This window comes from Haliaeetus albicilla, chromosome 13 (genome assembly GCF_947461875.1).
Source record: "Haliaeetus albicilla chromosome 13, bHalAlb1.1, whole genome shotgun sequence".
Classification (NCBI taxonomy): Eukaryota; Metazoa; Chordata; class Aves; order Accipitriformes; family Accipitridae; genus Haliaeetus; species Haliaeetus albicilla.
This window is the reverse complement of record NC_091495.1, coordinates 37,378,641-37,392,561: the sequence shown is the minus strand read 5'-3', so window position 1 is coordinate 37,392,561 and position 13,921 is coordinate 37,378,641. Positions and strand designations below refer to the sequence as shown.

General features: G+C 51.8%; 1 protein-coding gene and 1 long non-coding RNA gene across 2 annotated transcripts in view; one reads left to right on the top strand and one right to left on the bottom strand.

Moving 5' to 3' along the window:
• LOC138688678 (uncharacterized) overlaps positions 1-13,921 on the bottom strand; it is a 97,450-nt gene that overhangs the window by 32,306 nt on the left and 51,223 nt on the right. The window lies entirely within an intron of this gene.
• LOC138688861 (uncharacterized) lies at positions 3,883-5,085 on the top strand. Its single transcript, XR_011327667.1, has 2 exons — positions 3,883-4,334; positions 4,666-5,085. It is a non-coding gene; the product is annotated as an uncharacterized lncRNA (long non-coding RNA).

Below are 13,921 nucleotides of genomic sequence, written 5' to 3'. Positions count from 1 at the left end.
GCCGGGACAGAAAACAAGCAGAAGCCTTGTTCGTACAAGCTCTGGTTTGACAGACTGGGGAAAGTGGGGAGCAGCTCGCAGGGTGCTGGAAAGAAACAGCCCAGAGCAAAAGGGGGGGTCAGTTACAGCAAACGGCACAAGGTCCCATGATCTGTCCCCCCATCAAACGCTCGTCCCCATCTCTCCAAAAAAACTACTCTTGCAAGCATCCTGATGATAGGAAGATGGGGTTGGAACGAGTCAACAGTCCAATTCGGCCTGTCCACTGTGTTCAGAAGGAGATGGGGATGTTGCCCAGTGTCTGAACACCCAGTACCGTGACCTTCTAATTTCTGGTGAAATCAAATACACACAACATGAGCAGAGTCCAAAGTGGAGCTGGGCCAGACCTCACACGGCAGTGTTTGTGTGCGGAGGGACAGGGTGCTCCAGTCAACGGCATCACCTCTCGGGCAGGTTTCCCTTCCAAGCCATTGAGCAATGGGGCAAGTTAAAAATTGACTGTTCAGCTGAACTGTACATCTGTTTCGCCCGGAGGTACGGGCTCTCCTTTGCAAAACAGGCCGTTCAGTACTCTGGGTGCACCTGGGGAAACCGGTACTCATGGGCAAGCACCTGAGCACGAGGCATCTGCTGGCCCAGGGCAAGGCAAAAGCCACCCCATCCCTGACCTGCCCACCCACCCCCCGGACAGCACAAGGGGAGAAATCAGAGTTTGGCAGCAGCTCTGCTCGGGACCGACAGGCGGTGAGCAGGAAGAAAAAAGACTTTTCTTCTCGTACAGATAAAGTTCAGCAGGAACAACACCCAGCCAGTGTGCAGTACGGCACACTGCCTGCCCACAAAGGGCTCGGGGGAAATCTCTCCAACCCACGAGAGCCTGGAAAGGCACAGGGATAGATAGAGGGTGGGATGGAGGTGTCCCAGCCTCGCTCTGTGGGCAGCCGGACCAGTCCAACCTCCCCCAGACACGGATGAGTGCGAGCGCAGCGGTGCCCAGGCAGGCAAACACGGCTCAGCATCGGTGCAGGGCGGTACCACGTGCTCTTAAAAAAAAAGCATAGCTGTATTTCATCTGTGGCTGCAAAAGGAAAGCCTTCACTGTAAAGCATGTTAAATGTGAGTGAAGAGCTATAAAGCGGTGAGATTTATGGTTGGGTTACTATGGTTTTCACAGAAAAGACCTGCTCTGGGGTTTCAAAGCATGACTGCCTCACATGCAGCAAAACAATGCTACAGTGTCACTTTGAAGTGATAGACAAGGCTATTTATGAGAAGCAAAGCCTCCAAAATACTGTAGCAAACAGGAGATGGCACAGTTGCCATATATCTTTGCTAAAAATTAAAAGTTAGGCTATGACCAGATTCTTAATACACAGCCCTGAACAAAAACCCGTATTTCCACGGAGCTGCACACTGAATTGGTGCACGTGGCATGGCATGAAGATGCTTTCTGCTGTGGTAAGCAGTGAAGTCATCCCCATCCAAGAGTAAGCACTTCAGAAGCCACCACTTACAAGGGATGTCAAGGTACCGAGACATTTCTAAAGCTTCAAAACCTAAATGCCATCTCTTACAGGAGTAGGAACTCCATAATGTTTATCTGCACCTCTGCTCTGCACAAGGGGCTCACGAGGGCTCTCCAGGTGGGCACAGAGGGGTTTGGAGCTGGGAGGGCTGACACGGAGGCAACCCACGGGCTCCCTCGCATGCCAGGAGGTTTTTATGGTGCATGCCTCTGGGCTGTGAATCAGAGCTGAGCCAGCAAGCCGTCACCTCCCGGGCTGGGGCTCCTGCAGGCGCCCACGCACAGGGAGCATCATCGGCGTGAGGGGAGGCAAGAGTTGGGACTCAGCATCGCCTCCTCCTCCGTGGAAAACCCTCTTCCTCCGAATGACTGAGCACGGGCCCAGTGCCAGGGCGGGGGGCTCACTGACTCACACTAAAGCAACCGGTTCCCAAAACACCCGGATGGAAACAACGTGGAGCAACTCCTCGGTGCTGCCTGCACAACAGGCAGATGTGCTGGTCCTGCCGAGCCCTGCCTGCTGCCTGCCTGCCTCCCTCCCATGGGGCATCGCGCTGCCAGACCCAGCCGGGGTCCTCCTCCGGCCGTGCCCCCCTCTGCCAGGACCCCATCACTCGGGAGGGGAAGATATTCCCCACGGTAGCAAGAAATTGCGTGGATGCTCGGAAGGGGCTGAGGCGATGCAGCAGTGAAGTTTTTCAGGGGGAACATGGGGTCCGAAAGGTCCGTGAGCCTGCTCACCCCAAGGCAGAGCTCTTTGAGGAGCTGCCCTGAGGGGGGGCGTTCAGCAGTGCTTGGGGTCCTTTGGCTACCCCAGCCCCACACCGACCATCCTGATCCCAGCAGCCAGAGATGTCCCACATGCCTGGGGTAGCAGAGATGCAGCTGGCTCTTGCCCGGGGAGGGGATGTCCCTTTTGCAGTCCCTTCCCACACTATGGCTTGGTGTTCCAGCGCCCACAGGCAGGAGCAGGTCCCGGCACCGCGGCTCTTGGACCGGCTTTTGTGGCACCACAGTCCGAGCAGGGCTCCAGCCTCCCACGGTGCACGGCACCCTCCCGGGAAATGCACCCAACCAGGCGGCTGCTCCAATTTCTCCTGCCCCATTCCTGCTGCTCTCCCACATCGGAAACCAATTCCATTTTTTTAAACATCTGTACAGAAGAAAAAGTGGATTTCCATTGTCTTTGTAAAGTAAAGATGCTTTTATGCCTCAAGGAAGTAGGCAAAAACTGGCATACAACATCTCACAATACCTTGACACAACTCAAGGTACTTTCCCCACCTGCTACTGTTTCTGCTTTGACATTGCATAATCAAAAGGAAAGAGAAAATTGTCAAATTATGCTTTCCAGATTGGACATATTCTCCAACTGGGTTTCTATTTAAAATTCACCTGCCATCCTGAATGGTAAAAAAATTCTAATCCAGACGCATTTTTTTTCTCTCCCTCACACTGAACTGTAAAGTACGAGATGCACTTTATCATTTCAAGAATGTGCTAGTGAGCCAGCAAACCCTTTGCCTCTGCCAAACTTTTTGGGAGGCTCTGATTTACATCCAACCACCCTCGCCCAAGTGTCATTTTCTGAGCCCATTTGCAGAATGACTGCACAGGGCTGGCGGAGAGTTCAGGGACAAACCTACAATTCAAAGGCGTATTGAAATCTTGACCCGAGTGAAGTCCATGGAAAAAATCCAGGCAACTTGAAGGATTTTGTACAGAACTAAAAACCTTGAATATATTCTGCAGAAAGTGCTGCCAAACATTCGCTGTTTTTATTGTTTGATTCAAACAATAAGCCTCTTCCTAAATACTGAGTGTTTTAGTCGCAGTAAAAAGTGTGCAAAAATGCATTATGATGGTGGAGAGACATTTATGAAAGTCAAGGACCAGGTTTTCCCTGGCTAACTGGCCAAAAAAAACCCATAGTTTTTTTGTAGGAAAGTGAACGAAACATTATCTGCGTTCTGAAATTAATTATCTGCAGGTCAGATAGGCAAAAAAGACCCGTGTTACCTTGACCCAGCTCCCACACGATCCTTGCAGACAAAACCATACAGGTACAATTCTGCTTGCTGTAGCATTGCAGGCCCCCTCCCTGTTTTGCTCATCGTTGCTGGGTGCCACCCATCAACAGCCATTCCCAACCACACTCCCTTGCAGCACTGCAGTCTGTCACTGCTAGCTTGATCCCTGCTAGAAAGGGTGTCCTCATGAAGCAACATGCATCTAAGCATTTAATACATAGATTGGGACATTTTAACAGCCTGTTTCCATCTGCCTGCATGAACTGCTACACATTTATTTCCTGTCCATTAAAGCTAAACCTTTTACATTTCCCCCCCCCCCCCATATTTTTCTTATAGCAATTCACATCAGTCATGTATTCAGCCAGATGGCACGTCCTGCAAAACCCCATACGTGATAAAGAAGAGCAAGCATGCAATGGAGTGAAACTCAAGACCACGCTGCCTTTCAGGCGTGCAGCAGCCGCACTGCAGATGTGGGAGCCCGCATGGTGTGGCGTGGGTGACGGGACACGGAAGGTTTTTTTTCTGCTTCAGAGAGGCCATGCCTGCAGCCCGACTTTGCGTGGGCACGCACCACGCAGCCTTGGGGACTCAGCTCTCGGAGCTCACGCAGGATTACAGCCAGTTTTGCTGCCCACTGGTCACTGATCAGGGACAGCCAGTGCCTCTGATTTTTAAGCAGGCCACCGGCCAGGCATGAGCTCAGGGACGGCTTTGGAGGGCTGAGGGGAGGCTCGACAAGCTCCTTCATCCCACACCACGGGTGGGAGCAGGTAAGCCCTAAGGGAGGAAAAATCTGCAGCAAACGGGAGCGGAGGGCAAGCTGCCCGCTGCTCGTCTGCCTGGCTGAGGCTGCCCGGAGGGGCTGCGCTGTTTCGGTCTCTGCAGCTGGGAGACCCCGGTCAATCCCCGTCTGTGCCCCCCCCAGACCGAGTCTCAGAAAACCCTTCCCGGCGCTCTGCCAGGCATGTCCCCTCGCTCCCAGGAGTGCTGGAGTTATAAACCTTTACACGCTTGATTACAGGGCTTATGGTTTGCCATAAGTAAATAAATTAGGTATAATTTAATATTTGATTGTAAGATTTACTGTTCTATTCTTTACAGGTTCTCAGGTGGATGCCCAGTAATTGAACTAAATGAAGAGCCCCATTAATTCCCAGCAGTGTGGAGTGGCTCCGGGTGCCGGCTGCAGCACCGGCTTGGGAAACCTTCCACCACCTCCAGCCTGACGCCAGTCCCCCGGCATGGGGGACGAGGAAGCCTCTTTTCAGGGCTTTAAGAGGGGAATTATTGCTCTTTGTATGTAATTAATGCAGAGAGCCACATGCACCCGGCCCCGTCACAGGGCAGAACAGAGTCCAGAGTCGCCTTACACAAGCCCAGGTTATTTTGGCACAAAACCCAGGGGCGATCTGAGGTTTGGCTGTTACAGACTTTGCCGTTACTTTTGAGACCCTTTCATTTTGAATAATGTAACCTAATTTTGTAATTTATTAAAGCTAAGTCAAGCACTTGAACTTGAAACAGTATCCTAATATATTTTAATAGCAGCCCAGTGCTGAATCATGTTGCATACCAGCAAAGGCTGGCTTACAGGCTGGGTTTAACTCTCTTCTGCTTTCAGCTATGCATAGCAGGTTTTGCTTACTACAAAACTAAAAATTTCATCCTTTTGTGTACTATTTTAGGTCAAGTGCTCCTCTCAGTTCTCTAATTATGTTAATCTCTGTTGCAACACTATTCTCTGCAATCTGTTGTGTAATCGGCATGTTTGGGTCCTTCTTCAGAAACGGTTCAAACACGGCCCTTTAAATAATTATCCTATGGGAATTAACATTTGCGGCATGATCTCTTCCCACTCAGCTTCAGACAAAAGTCCGCAGGTATCAATGCCAGGGGAAAGCTGATAAAATGATTCCAATTTCGTACTTGTTTTTTTCAGGGTTTATCGAGTCCCAAGTGCTGCCCCTTGTCGCTTTATGCCAGTTCTTGGTTTAACCTTGAGCTGTCGCTCTGGAGGACAGAGAGGGACGGGCTGCAGCCCCCGGGCCCCACAAACGCCTCCCGCTTTCCCGGCTGTTCCCGTGCGAGTCCTCGGTCCCGGGAGAGCCAGGGCCGGGGGCGGCTGGGGCTCTGCTGCTGTCCTCATGCCACGGCCACGCTTCCACGGACACGGGCGTTCTTCTCCTCGCCCCTGGAACCCTCGTGACTGAGCTGTTGCAGGGGTCTTTCTCAGAAACATCTCATTTCAGCTAATCAAACAAGCCTTCTTGGAAGATAATGCGCTTGCTTTGTTGCTGACTAAGCTGAAATTGTCTTTAGCTAAGGAAAACATCACTGAACCTGTACTGGCCTGGACTTACCCTTACACACCCCTTCCACAGGCAAAGTCCCATTTACCTGAGCAGGAATTCAGGTTAAACATCAGCTGAGTACTGAGAGCTGCAGAGCACAACAGCACCTGGCCAGCAATCCCACATTTTCCTATCATTTATACCATTTATCATTTACACTACTTATGTAAAGCAGCAGCACTGTGCACGAATGCTTTCAAGCCCACCCCTGTGGGCTCTTCTCTTGCTGCTGGGGCATCCTCAAGCCCCTGCCACCCCCATGATAGCTGCACCGTGGAGAAATCCACTGCCAGAGGACAAGACCCAGCTTCTCAAACCCCCAGGGTCTCCACACCCACACTGTGCTAGTTTTCTCTTCCTATTATTTTTCAAGCTGCCGTAAACACACAACCAAACCAGCCAGCAAAATTTAAACCTTTCCCCCTCCACAAGAGACATTTAAGACTGAAAATACTTTTTGCATATGAATAGTGCATTAAGTCAGAGTGTCCCAAGTCACCTGCAGTAAACTTTGATCACGGAAAGGTCCCAGAAATAGCTGTCCTTAAATCCCATTGGCTTTCCAGCCCCTTCAGCCTGCAGAGGAAACAGCTTTCTCTTCTGCTAGATAACTTCACGGGGTTTTGACCTTCCTTTGATACTCAAAAACTGATTTAGTGGGAAAAATCTTGGTTTGAAAACTAATTAACATTTTCCCCTGGATTCATACTCCTAACGCAGCCCACGCAGCCTGCTGAGGAGAGGAAAGGCTGTGAGCGTCTCCTGGTTTGCTGCTGGGGACTGCTCCGCCGGTAAACCGAAGTCACCGAGGGGTAACCTGGTAAACCCCTGCAGCGGGCTCGCCACTGGTTCCCAGAGCCCCTGCAGGGAAGTTTTAATATTGTAACAGGAGATCAACCTCCTGAGCTGTGGATGCTCTGCTGTTACAAACCGTGGTGCCGATACAGTTGTTCGCACACTACCAGTCCGTGAATGCCATCGCTGTCCTGCTGCATGTGCTTTTGGGGCTGCCCAAAGTGGATGCTCGGGTTTGCCCCAAACTCGATTGCAGTTTGGGGGAACGCCTACAGCTCTACCTGCCTTGCACCCTCCCGTTTGAGTTTGTAATTCAAGTTTTGGGCATGGGATCGAGCCTAAATCCAGGATCAGATCCTGAGGTTCAGTTCATTTAAGAACCAGTTAATTCCCTCCTCGCCGCTGCCTGCCTGGCAATAGCACTGGGCTCAGCCGCTCATGCCAGCGCTGTGAAATTCTCTGGAGCAACCCCGACGGCGGGAGCAGAAGCTGGGCAGTGGGGCCAAAAGGGATCGGCTGGACTGGGCGATGCTTTTCAGAAGCGCGGCGTGTGTAAAGCAGCCTGCGTATGCATCCTGAGTACTGTGGATGGGTATTTGAGGATCCCCCCCTTTCTTTCTGTTAAGCAGTATTATTTTCTAACAAAACCAGCCGTTTGGGCAAGCTGGAAACAGCCTTTTTACAGCTTGTGGCGGTGCCGCCCTCCTGTGGCTGGAGATCTGCTCCATTTGGAATAAAACCAGCTTAAAAATCTGATGTAACATAACCAAGTAACTCAAACCTACAGTTACAGCCTTGCCTTTGGTCTGGCAATGCTAAATACTTCAGCTTGGCATCTGAAGCCACAGCAACTCAGCAGTAATGTGAGAAAGAGGCTTATAAGCCGAAGGGGGTTTTATCCTCAGTTATTGTTATGATCTTTTAGCTCAGCGACGGGATGCTGCTGCAGAGGGTGGAAAAAGCGTTGAGAGAAAAGGTACGCTGGTGGACACGCGTTGCTCTGCCACCGACACGCCTCACCATCCCAGGGGTTTTACTCACTGCTGTGGTTTTGTATTGCCACGGTGGAATTTATGCTCAAGGAGAAATAAACCTTCATTTTAAAAGTCCCGCAAATAGCATTACTCCAGGCTGCAGTTGATGCAGACTGCAGGAATCACACTGATGAGCTGTGAGATTTCAGCCTTGCACCCCGACACTGCCTGATTTTCCCCCACCGAATGGGAAGGATCCCAGCGACGACATAAAAACTCATGGCCAAGCCCAGCACTGGGGTGCCAAGCAGGGCTGCTCACTCACCACGGGCTGCCTGAAGACTCGCAGTGAGCACTAGCAATCCCAGCACATACACAACTCATTTGCTTGGCAGGATGGAAAGAAATAGAAATTGTATGACTTATGTAAAGAAAAACCTGGAGATGAGCTGTACTCCCAACACTACCCTGACTCTGCCTTCCCGAGACACGCTGCACCCCAGCGACTGCCTCCAGGTCCCTTCTGGGGACACAGCAGGGTTTGCAGGGCTGGACACAACAGGATACAATAGATGTCCAACTCCTTATCACCCACCACGCCGTACCAGGCAGGGCTGAGCATCCTCGGCTCTCCCGGTAAATGCACAGCCTGGAGGAGGCATCTCCCAGTGGGCAAACCCCACTCCTACCATCAGGGCTCGCACCAGAGGTGCAGGCAGGATTGAGGGGTGAGGGAAATTCCTCCGCTCCCTGCTTCCATGCATCTGCCTTGCAAAGGTACCAGTTGCAGCCGAAGTTTGAAAAACATAGCCATGTCCTCAGGAGGAAAGCTCTGACATATCTGTTCTCAGTGCTGGAATAACAGTTTGCCTTCAGAGATGAGTGGAAGCAGTTATTTTCAGTCCATTAAAACCTGCTGCTGCAGAGCCCTTCGCCTTGCGAGGTGGCAGACCCTGCCAGGCTCAGCAGCAAGCAAGTAACTGGTCCACCATTAATCACAGGCTGTTACTCTAACTTCATCAAAAAACCGTATTTGCTAGTGGCACTGACAATTTCCAAATTGCTTTGGGCCAGATAACACCAGAGGTAGGTGGGTATGACTAGCCTGGACACGCTTACTGGTCCCACTAACTCGCACCAAGGGCTACTGGCTCTGTAAAGTTCGTACATGCCAAAAGGTTTCCAGGACAGGGGGATTTGGGATAAATGCTTCACCCCAGTGACTCACCAACTTCCGCAACACATTCTAGGTTTCCTACTTGTGCTATGGCAACAGCAAACTCAACACATTTTTTGTAGAGTGTTTCATACAATAACCCTTTGCTGAAGCAACTCAAATTGCTGAAGAGACCGGGCATGCCACAGAAAAAGCACCATAGCCGGTGCCCCGGCAAGGGCCAGCAACCCACACAGCTACCGAGACGGGCTTTGGAATAACGTATGGCCACATCAAACGTTTTGCAAAGAAGCTGGTAAAACGCTGCTGCCGCGCCTTGGACATTGATCCAAGGCTACGGCACCAGTGAGGCAGCTTTTGGCCGCCAGACTGGAATTGCCAGAGGGGAAGGGCAGAGCTGGCGACCAGCAGACGTTAGTCACAGGGCAGGGAGAGCGGCTGTGCAAGGAGCGTGGTGGAGAAACGCTGGTGAAGAACTGGGAGCCCACCTCCACCGCCTGCCCCCAGCACCCTGCCTGGACTCTGCTGTTGCTGCCTCCAGCATCTTGGGAGCAAAACCTGTGTTTCACAGACTCGTCTCCCATAACAGCCAAAAAAAAAGCTCTCTAGCAAAGTGGGTGACTGACGAAGCCAGGGACACAGATGGGATGTTTTGTATATTGTGAATGCAAAAAACCAAAATATATAGGAAAATGCTCAATCAATCAATAATCCAGCACAGGAGTTCTCTCTTTGCATTCCCAAGGAAGGAGACACAGACCCTTTCTGTCCTAATAACCCTTTTGATTTTTTCTAAAATATATATGATATCAATGCAACTATACACCAGCAACACACATCTAAAGGCAGCGGCAGCCCAGGAATGCGTCCCGATGCCCTTTTGACAGCTTCGCCCACCACATCCTCGCCAAGGCACGGCGCAGCCGAAATTCGTTCCCTGCCGTGCAGTACGAGCAGGGATTGTGTTCAGCAGGAGCCAAGCCCCGGGTGTTTCACAGTGACTGTGCACTGCTCTCAGCCCCAGCGATTCGAGGGAGTTACTCAAGTCCCCTCTGCGGACGTGTAACCCATCAAAAAGGGATTTCAAGCAGAAGGAACAGTTTGCAGGGATGTTATCTCAGCTTGTCGCTCTTACCTTTGGTGCTAGCAGGGAGTTCACAGTCACTTGGAGCAGGTACATTTCTCTGTTTATTCTCATGTTAGCTTTGTTTTTTTCAACAACATCTATCAGAACAGCTAGCACAAAGACTGGGACGCCAAACGTAAGCGTGTGAGCTACCACAGCACTTGGCAAGAACCGAGGAGAAGCAATGATTAGCCAACGGCCGGCAGCGCCAGCACTACCCCAGAGCCCAGCTCTGCCCCAGGCAGGTGGAACTCTGGAGCCCACCAGCACCCCCAGTTGCTGCCAGCATCACTGGCCATAAACACCCCCGGGCCAGCTGTAACCCTAGTTATTCTTTAAAAGGGACACCTGTGTTTCTATTAATCTCTTCCTCAGCTTTGCCTGCTCGACAGCAGTTTCTCCCACCCCCATCTTCTCCCTAGGGTGCTCACAGTAGTCACCCCAAAGAATGACAGCGAGCTGCCGTAAAAACCGCTGCAGCATCCAGCTAAAGCCCCCCTCAGTGGGAAATGTCTCGCTGAGGTCTGTGGTGGGCTCTTTGCTGGGTCACACTCCCCAGCCTGGAATGGTGCTTCAGGACTTTTTGGGGACTGGTTTGACAGCAGCACCCCACTGTCAGGGCTTGTGCGCTGGGGGACGTGTCCCCTCTTTGTCTTCGGGGGGCTCAGGGGTGGGTGCTGTGCAGGGAGCAGCAAGTTAACCTGCACCAGGGTCTCTCTGGGAGCACTACAGAGGAACAGGTACAAACCAGCAGCCAGGCACATTGCAATACACTTTATTCTCTACAGCAGAGGTTAACTCATTCAGCACTTATCCCATCACGCACTTATTTGTTTGCGATTGCCCCGGTTTATTGCGTACCTTCCCAGCAATTATGCCACACTGATACCCGATGCCCAGCAACCAGCCCTGTGCAGGGCTATGTCAGCGTGTGTACAGTCACTCGTCATAAACATGCTTCATTACCTTCCACAGGCTAAAGGCTAGCCAGCTTTCTGCAGCGAGCACTGCTGGAAGCAACAAAAATTATGCAACCACTCCCCAAGAACGTGCATGTTTTATGAGTGTTACAAATTGCAAGGGACCCGGGTTGCATCAACAAAATCCTGCATAGATTCAGAATTAAAAGCACCCTTGATTCACTTAAAGGGACATATCAAAGCCTCCCTTAATTGTGATAAATCCCATTCTTTCATCTGAGAAGGTGACGTTTCATGGCAAATAAGCCCAAGAAATTGAGTGGAACAAGGAAGAGCTTCCTGTTTTCTAAGTGATTTCCTATAATGAACAAAGCTCAGCATGAAAACAGTAGGCTGCATGTCTGGTGCTCAGGTTTTTTAGGTCTTTGTTGATCCCAGGCAGGCAGATGGAATTCATCACAAGAAGCTAATCAGGGACACTGAGACCTAGTTAAATTTACAGAGAGAAAATCTCAGTTTGGGGAGTCATTAGAAACCTGCCTCTCATAAGCACGTTGCCTGCAAATTTACAGACCATTTCCCAGCGAAACCATTCTGCTCAGGCCTGGCGGTAAAGACCAAGAGGAGAGCAATGGGAGTTATGCACAGGTGTCAATTAACCTGGGTCTGTCCCTTCTTCTCCCAGAGCAAAGAGGAGCTGCATCATTCCAGCAGTCAGGGGGTGCATGACCTGGGGAGAAGGCTAGCAAGAGCACACAAGTAACTTGGCCTTTAAAACATCTGGCTCTGCACCAGTCCCCACCCCAGGCTAGACCCTTCCCCCAAGCTCCTGGAGCTTAGACGTCCCCTTTCTTCCCTAGACAAGGGAAGAAGCCCTGGAAGCCTCCAAGACCCCCCCCAAACACCCAGCCAAATCTCCGGCTGAAACAACCATGCCAGGGCTCTGAGCCAGGCAGCCTCTACCCAAAGGGACCAACCCCAGATGTTTTAGGGACAGAAAAGAGCAGGACCCTACTCCAGAGCTACCCTCACCTCCTTGCCTCTTTCCAAGACTCTGCCAAACCTTCTACTGCTCCAGCATCCCCCTTACAAAGGGCGAGACCCTCCTGCTCCTCATGGGAGGCTGTCTTTCTCAAGGAGCTGCTGGTCCTCCCAGCCCTTCTTCCAACCCAGCATATAGAGATCCCTGCAATGACACCCTTAACCCTTCGGTCCATCCCCCCTGCCCCCTCCATGCCCCTCCAGGAGGGATCGGTGGCTCTGGAAATGGCTGGGTTGGTTCAGGCTCTGCTGTGGGGGGGCTCCAGGTCCCCATGGGTCCCCCCTGACCACAAGCTGTATCACAAACCATCTACACAGCATGTCCTGGGCAGCCAGCAGCAACCACAGGGGTCTCGTCCCCATGCAGGGAGAAACCCCTTTCTAAAGGGCTTCGGGAAATCAGCTTTACAGCGAACATGCAGAGTCCTATACAAACGGGTTCCCTAAAAGTTACTGTAGGGTTTCATCCAAATCCCGGAGCTCCAAATGAGCTCGTAGAGCGTGCCAAAACGTGAGTGTCCTTGCTGGGTCCTGGAGTCCCGGATGGATCCTGGCCCTCCATCCCTGTCTTCTCCTGCCAGGGTCAGCATCAGTCGCCTGATGTGCACAGCTGGAGCTTGCACAGGGCAGCAGCGATGCTGCTGCCACAGCACGCAGGGATTTGCAAATGCCCTCCCTGGGGCAGTGCATCCCTGGGGGGAGAGCTGTGCCTTTGGGAAAGACCTGGAAGGGAGAGGAAGGATGGCTTCCTAGAAGAGAATAGGTGTCATGAATATTGCCTTTTATTCTGCCTGCAGGTTGCATTCTGGCAGGCAGTGATTTTCATACGTTGGTATTTACTGTTACCTGATAAATAGATTTCTGGGTAAGGTCTGCTGTGCCCAAGGAGCCTGTGGCATGAGCAAGCTAAGAGCTGTCTGGAGGTGAGAAAACAGGGCTGGTGGGGTGTTCCATCCCCTGACCAGGTTTACTGTGAATACCTGCACAGAGCTTGTATTTCATAAATGTTCCCCTCCATACCTGGGAATGCTTAAACCACCACTGAGAACGAAACGCAGAAGCGAAAAAGATTTGCCAAAAAAGTCCATTCGCTTCAACGCTCAGACAACTGCTTCCAAATGAGCCTGGGCACAGCCGTCACCTGCCTCCACCTCTGCTCCAACGCTGCTCCGGTCGGATGCGCACCGGGAACCCCGCTGCCTTCCCGGCGGGATGGGCAGAGCTGCCCATGCCACGCTCCGGCCGAAGGGCTGTCGGGCATCGGGGGCTGTCGGGCATCGGGGGCCATCGGAGGCGGCCAGCCTGGCACCGGTCCGCCTTCAGGGGAGCCTTTTTTGAGCTCTGGTAGGTGGAATTGCAAACAGGAAAGTGCTGAGCCAGCTGGGAACAAGCTGTTCGCTTGCCCCTGGGTCTCCCTCCCTGCAATATTTTAATTTCAGCTCAACCTGCCAAAAAAAGGAGCTCCTTAATCAACAAAGCCGGGAGGAAGGGCAGCTCCCGTTCCCGCACGCCACGGCAGGGCGTCCCTGCGGCCGTCCCTCTCCCTGACCACCACCCTTCCTTCCCCTGCAGCCGCGATACCCGTGGCCGTGCCTGTGCCAACCGTGCAAAAAACCCTTCCCGTGTCCTCTCGGTGGCCGGCGCACACCAAATCTGCCAGGTGCTGCTGCAGCTCTTGGTCTTCCCTTTTTTCCCCAGAAAGAGGTGCTGCTCTGGTGGAGCATTGAACGTCACATGAGACCTGAGAATTTCCCTGGTTTATTTCTTCCAGGAAACCCATTCTTAGTGGTTTATCAAACCCAGAGCGTTTCTAGATAGAGGAAAACAAGCTCCCCCAATTATGCTTTGCCATTTGTCTGACGTTTTCGTTATCCCCAATACAGTACCCATCAAATATTGTCTTGTACTGAAAGCCATTTCTGTCAAATTAAGTTAAAAGGAAGTAGTGGAAAACTAAAAGCTCCACATCTAAT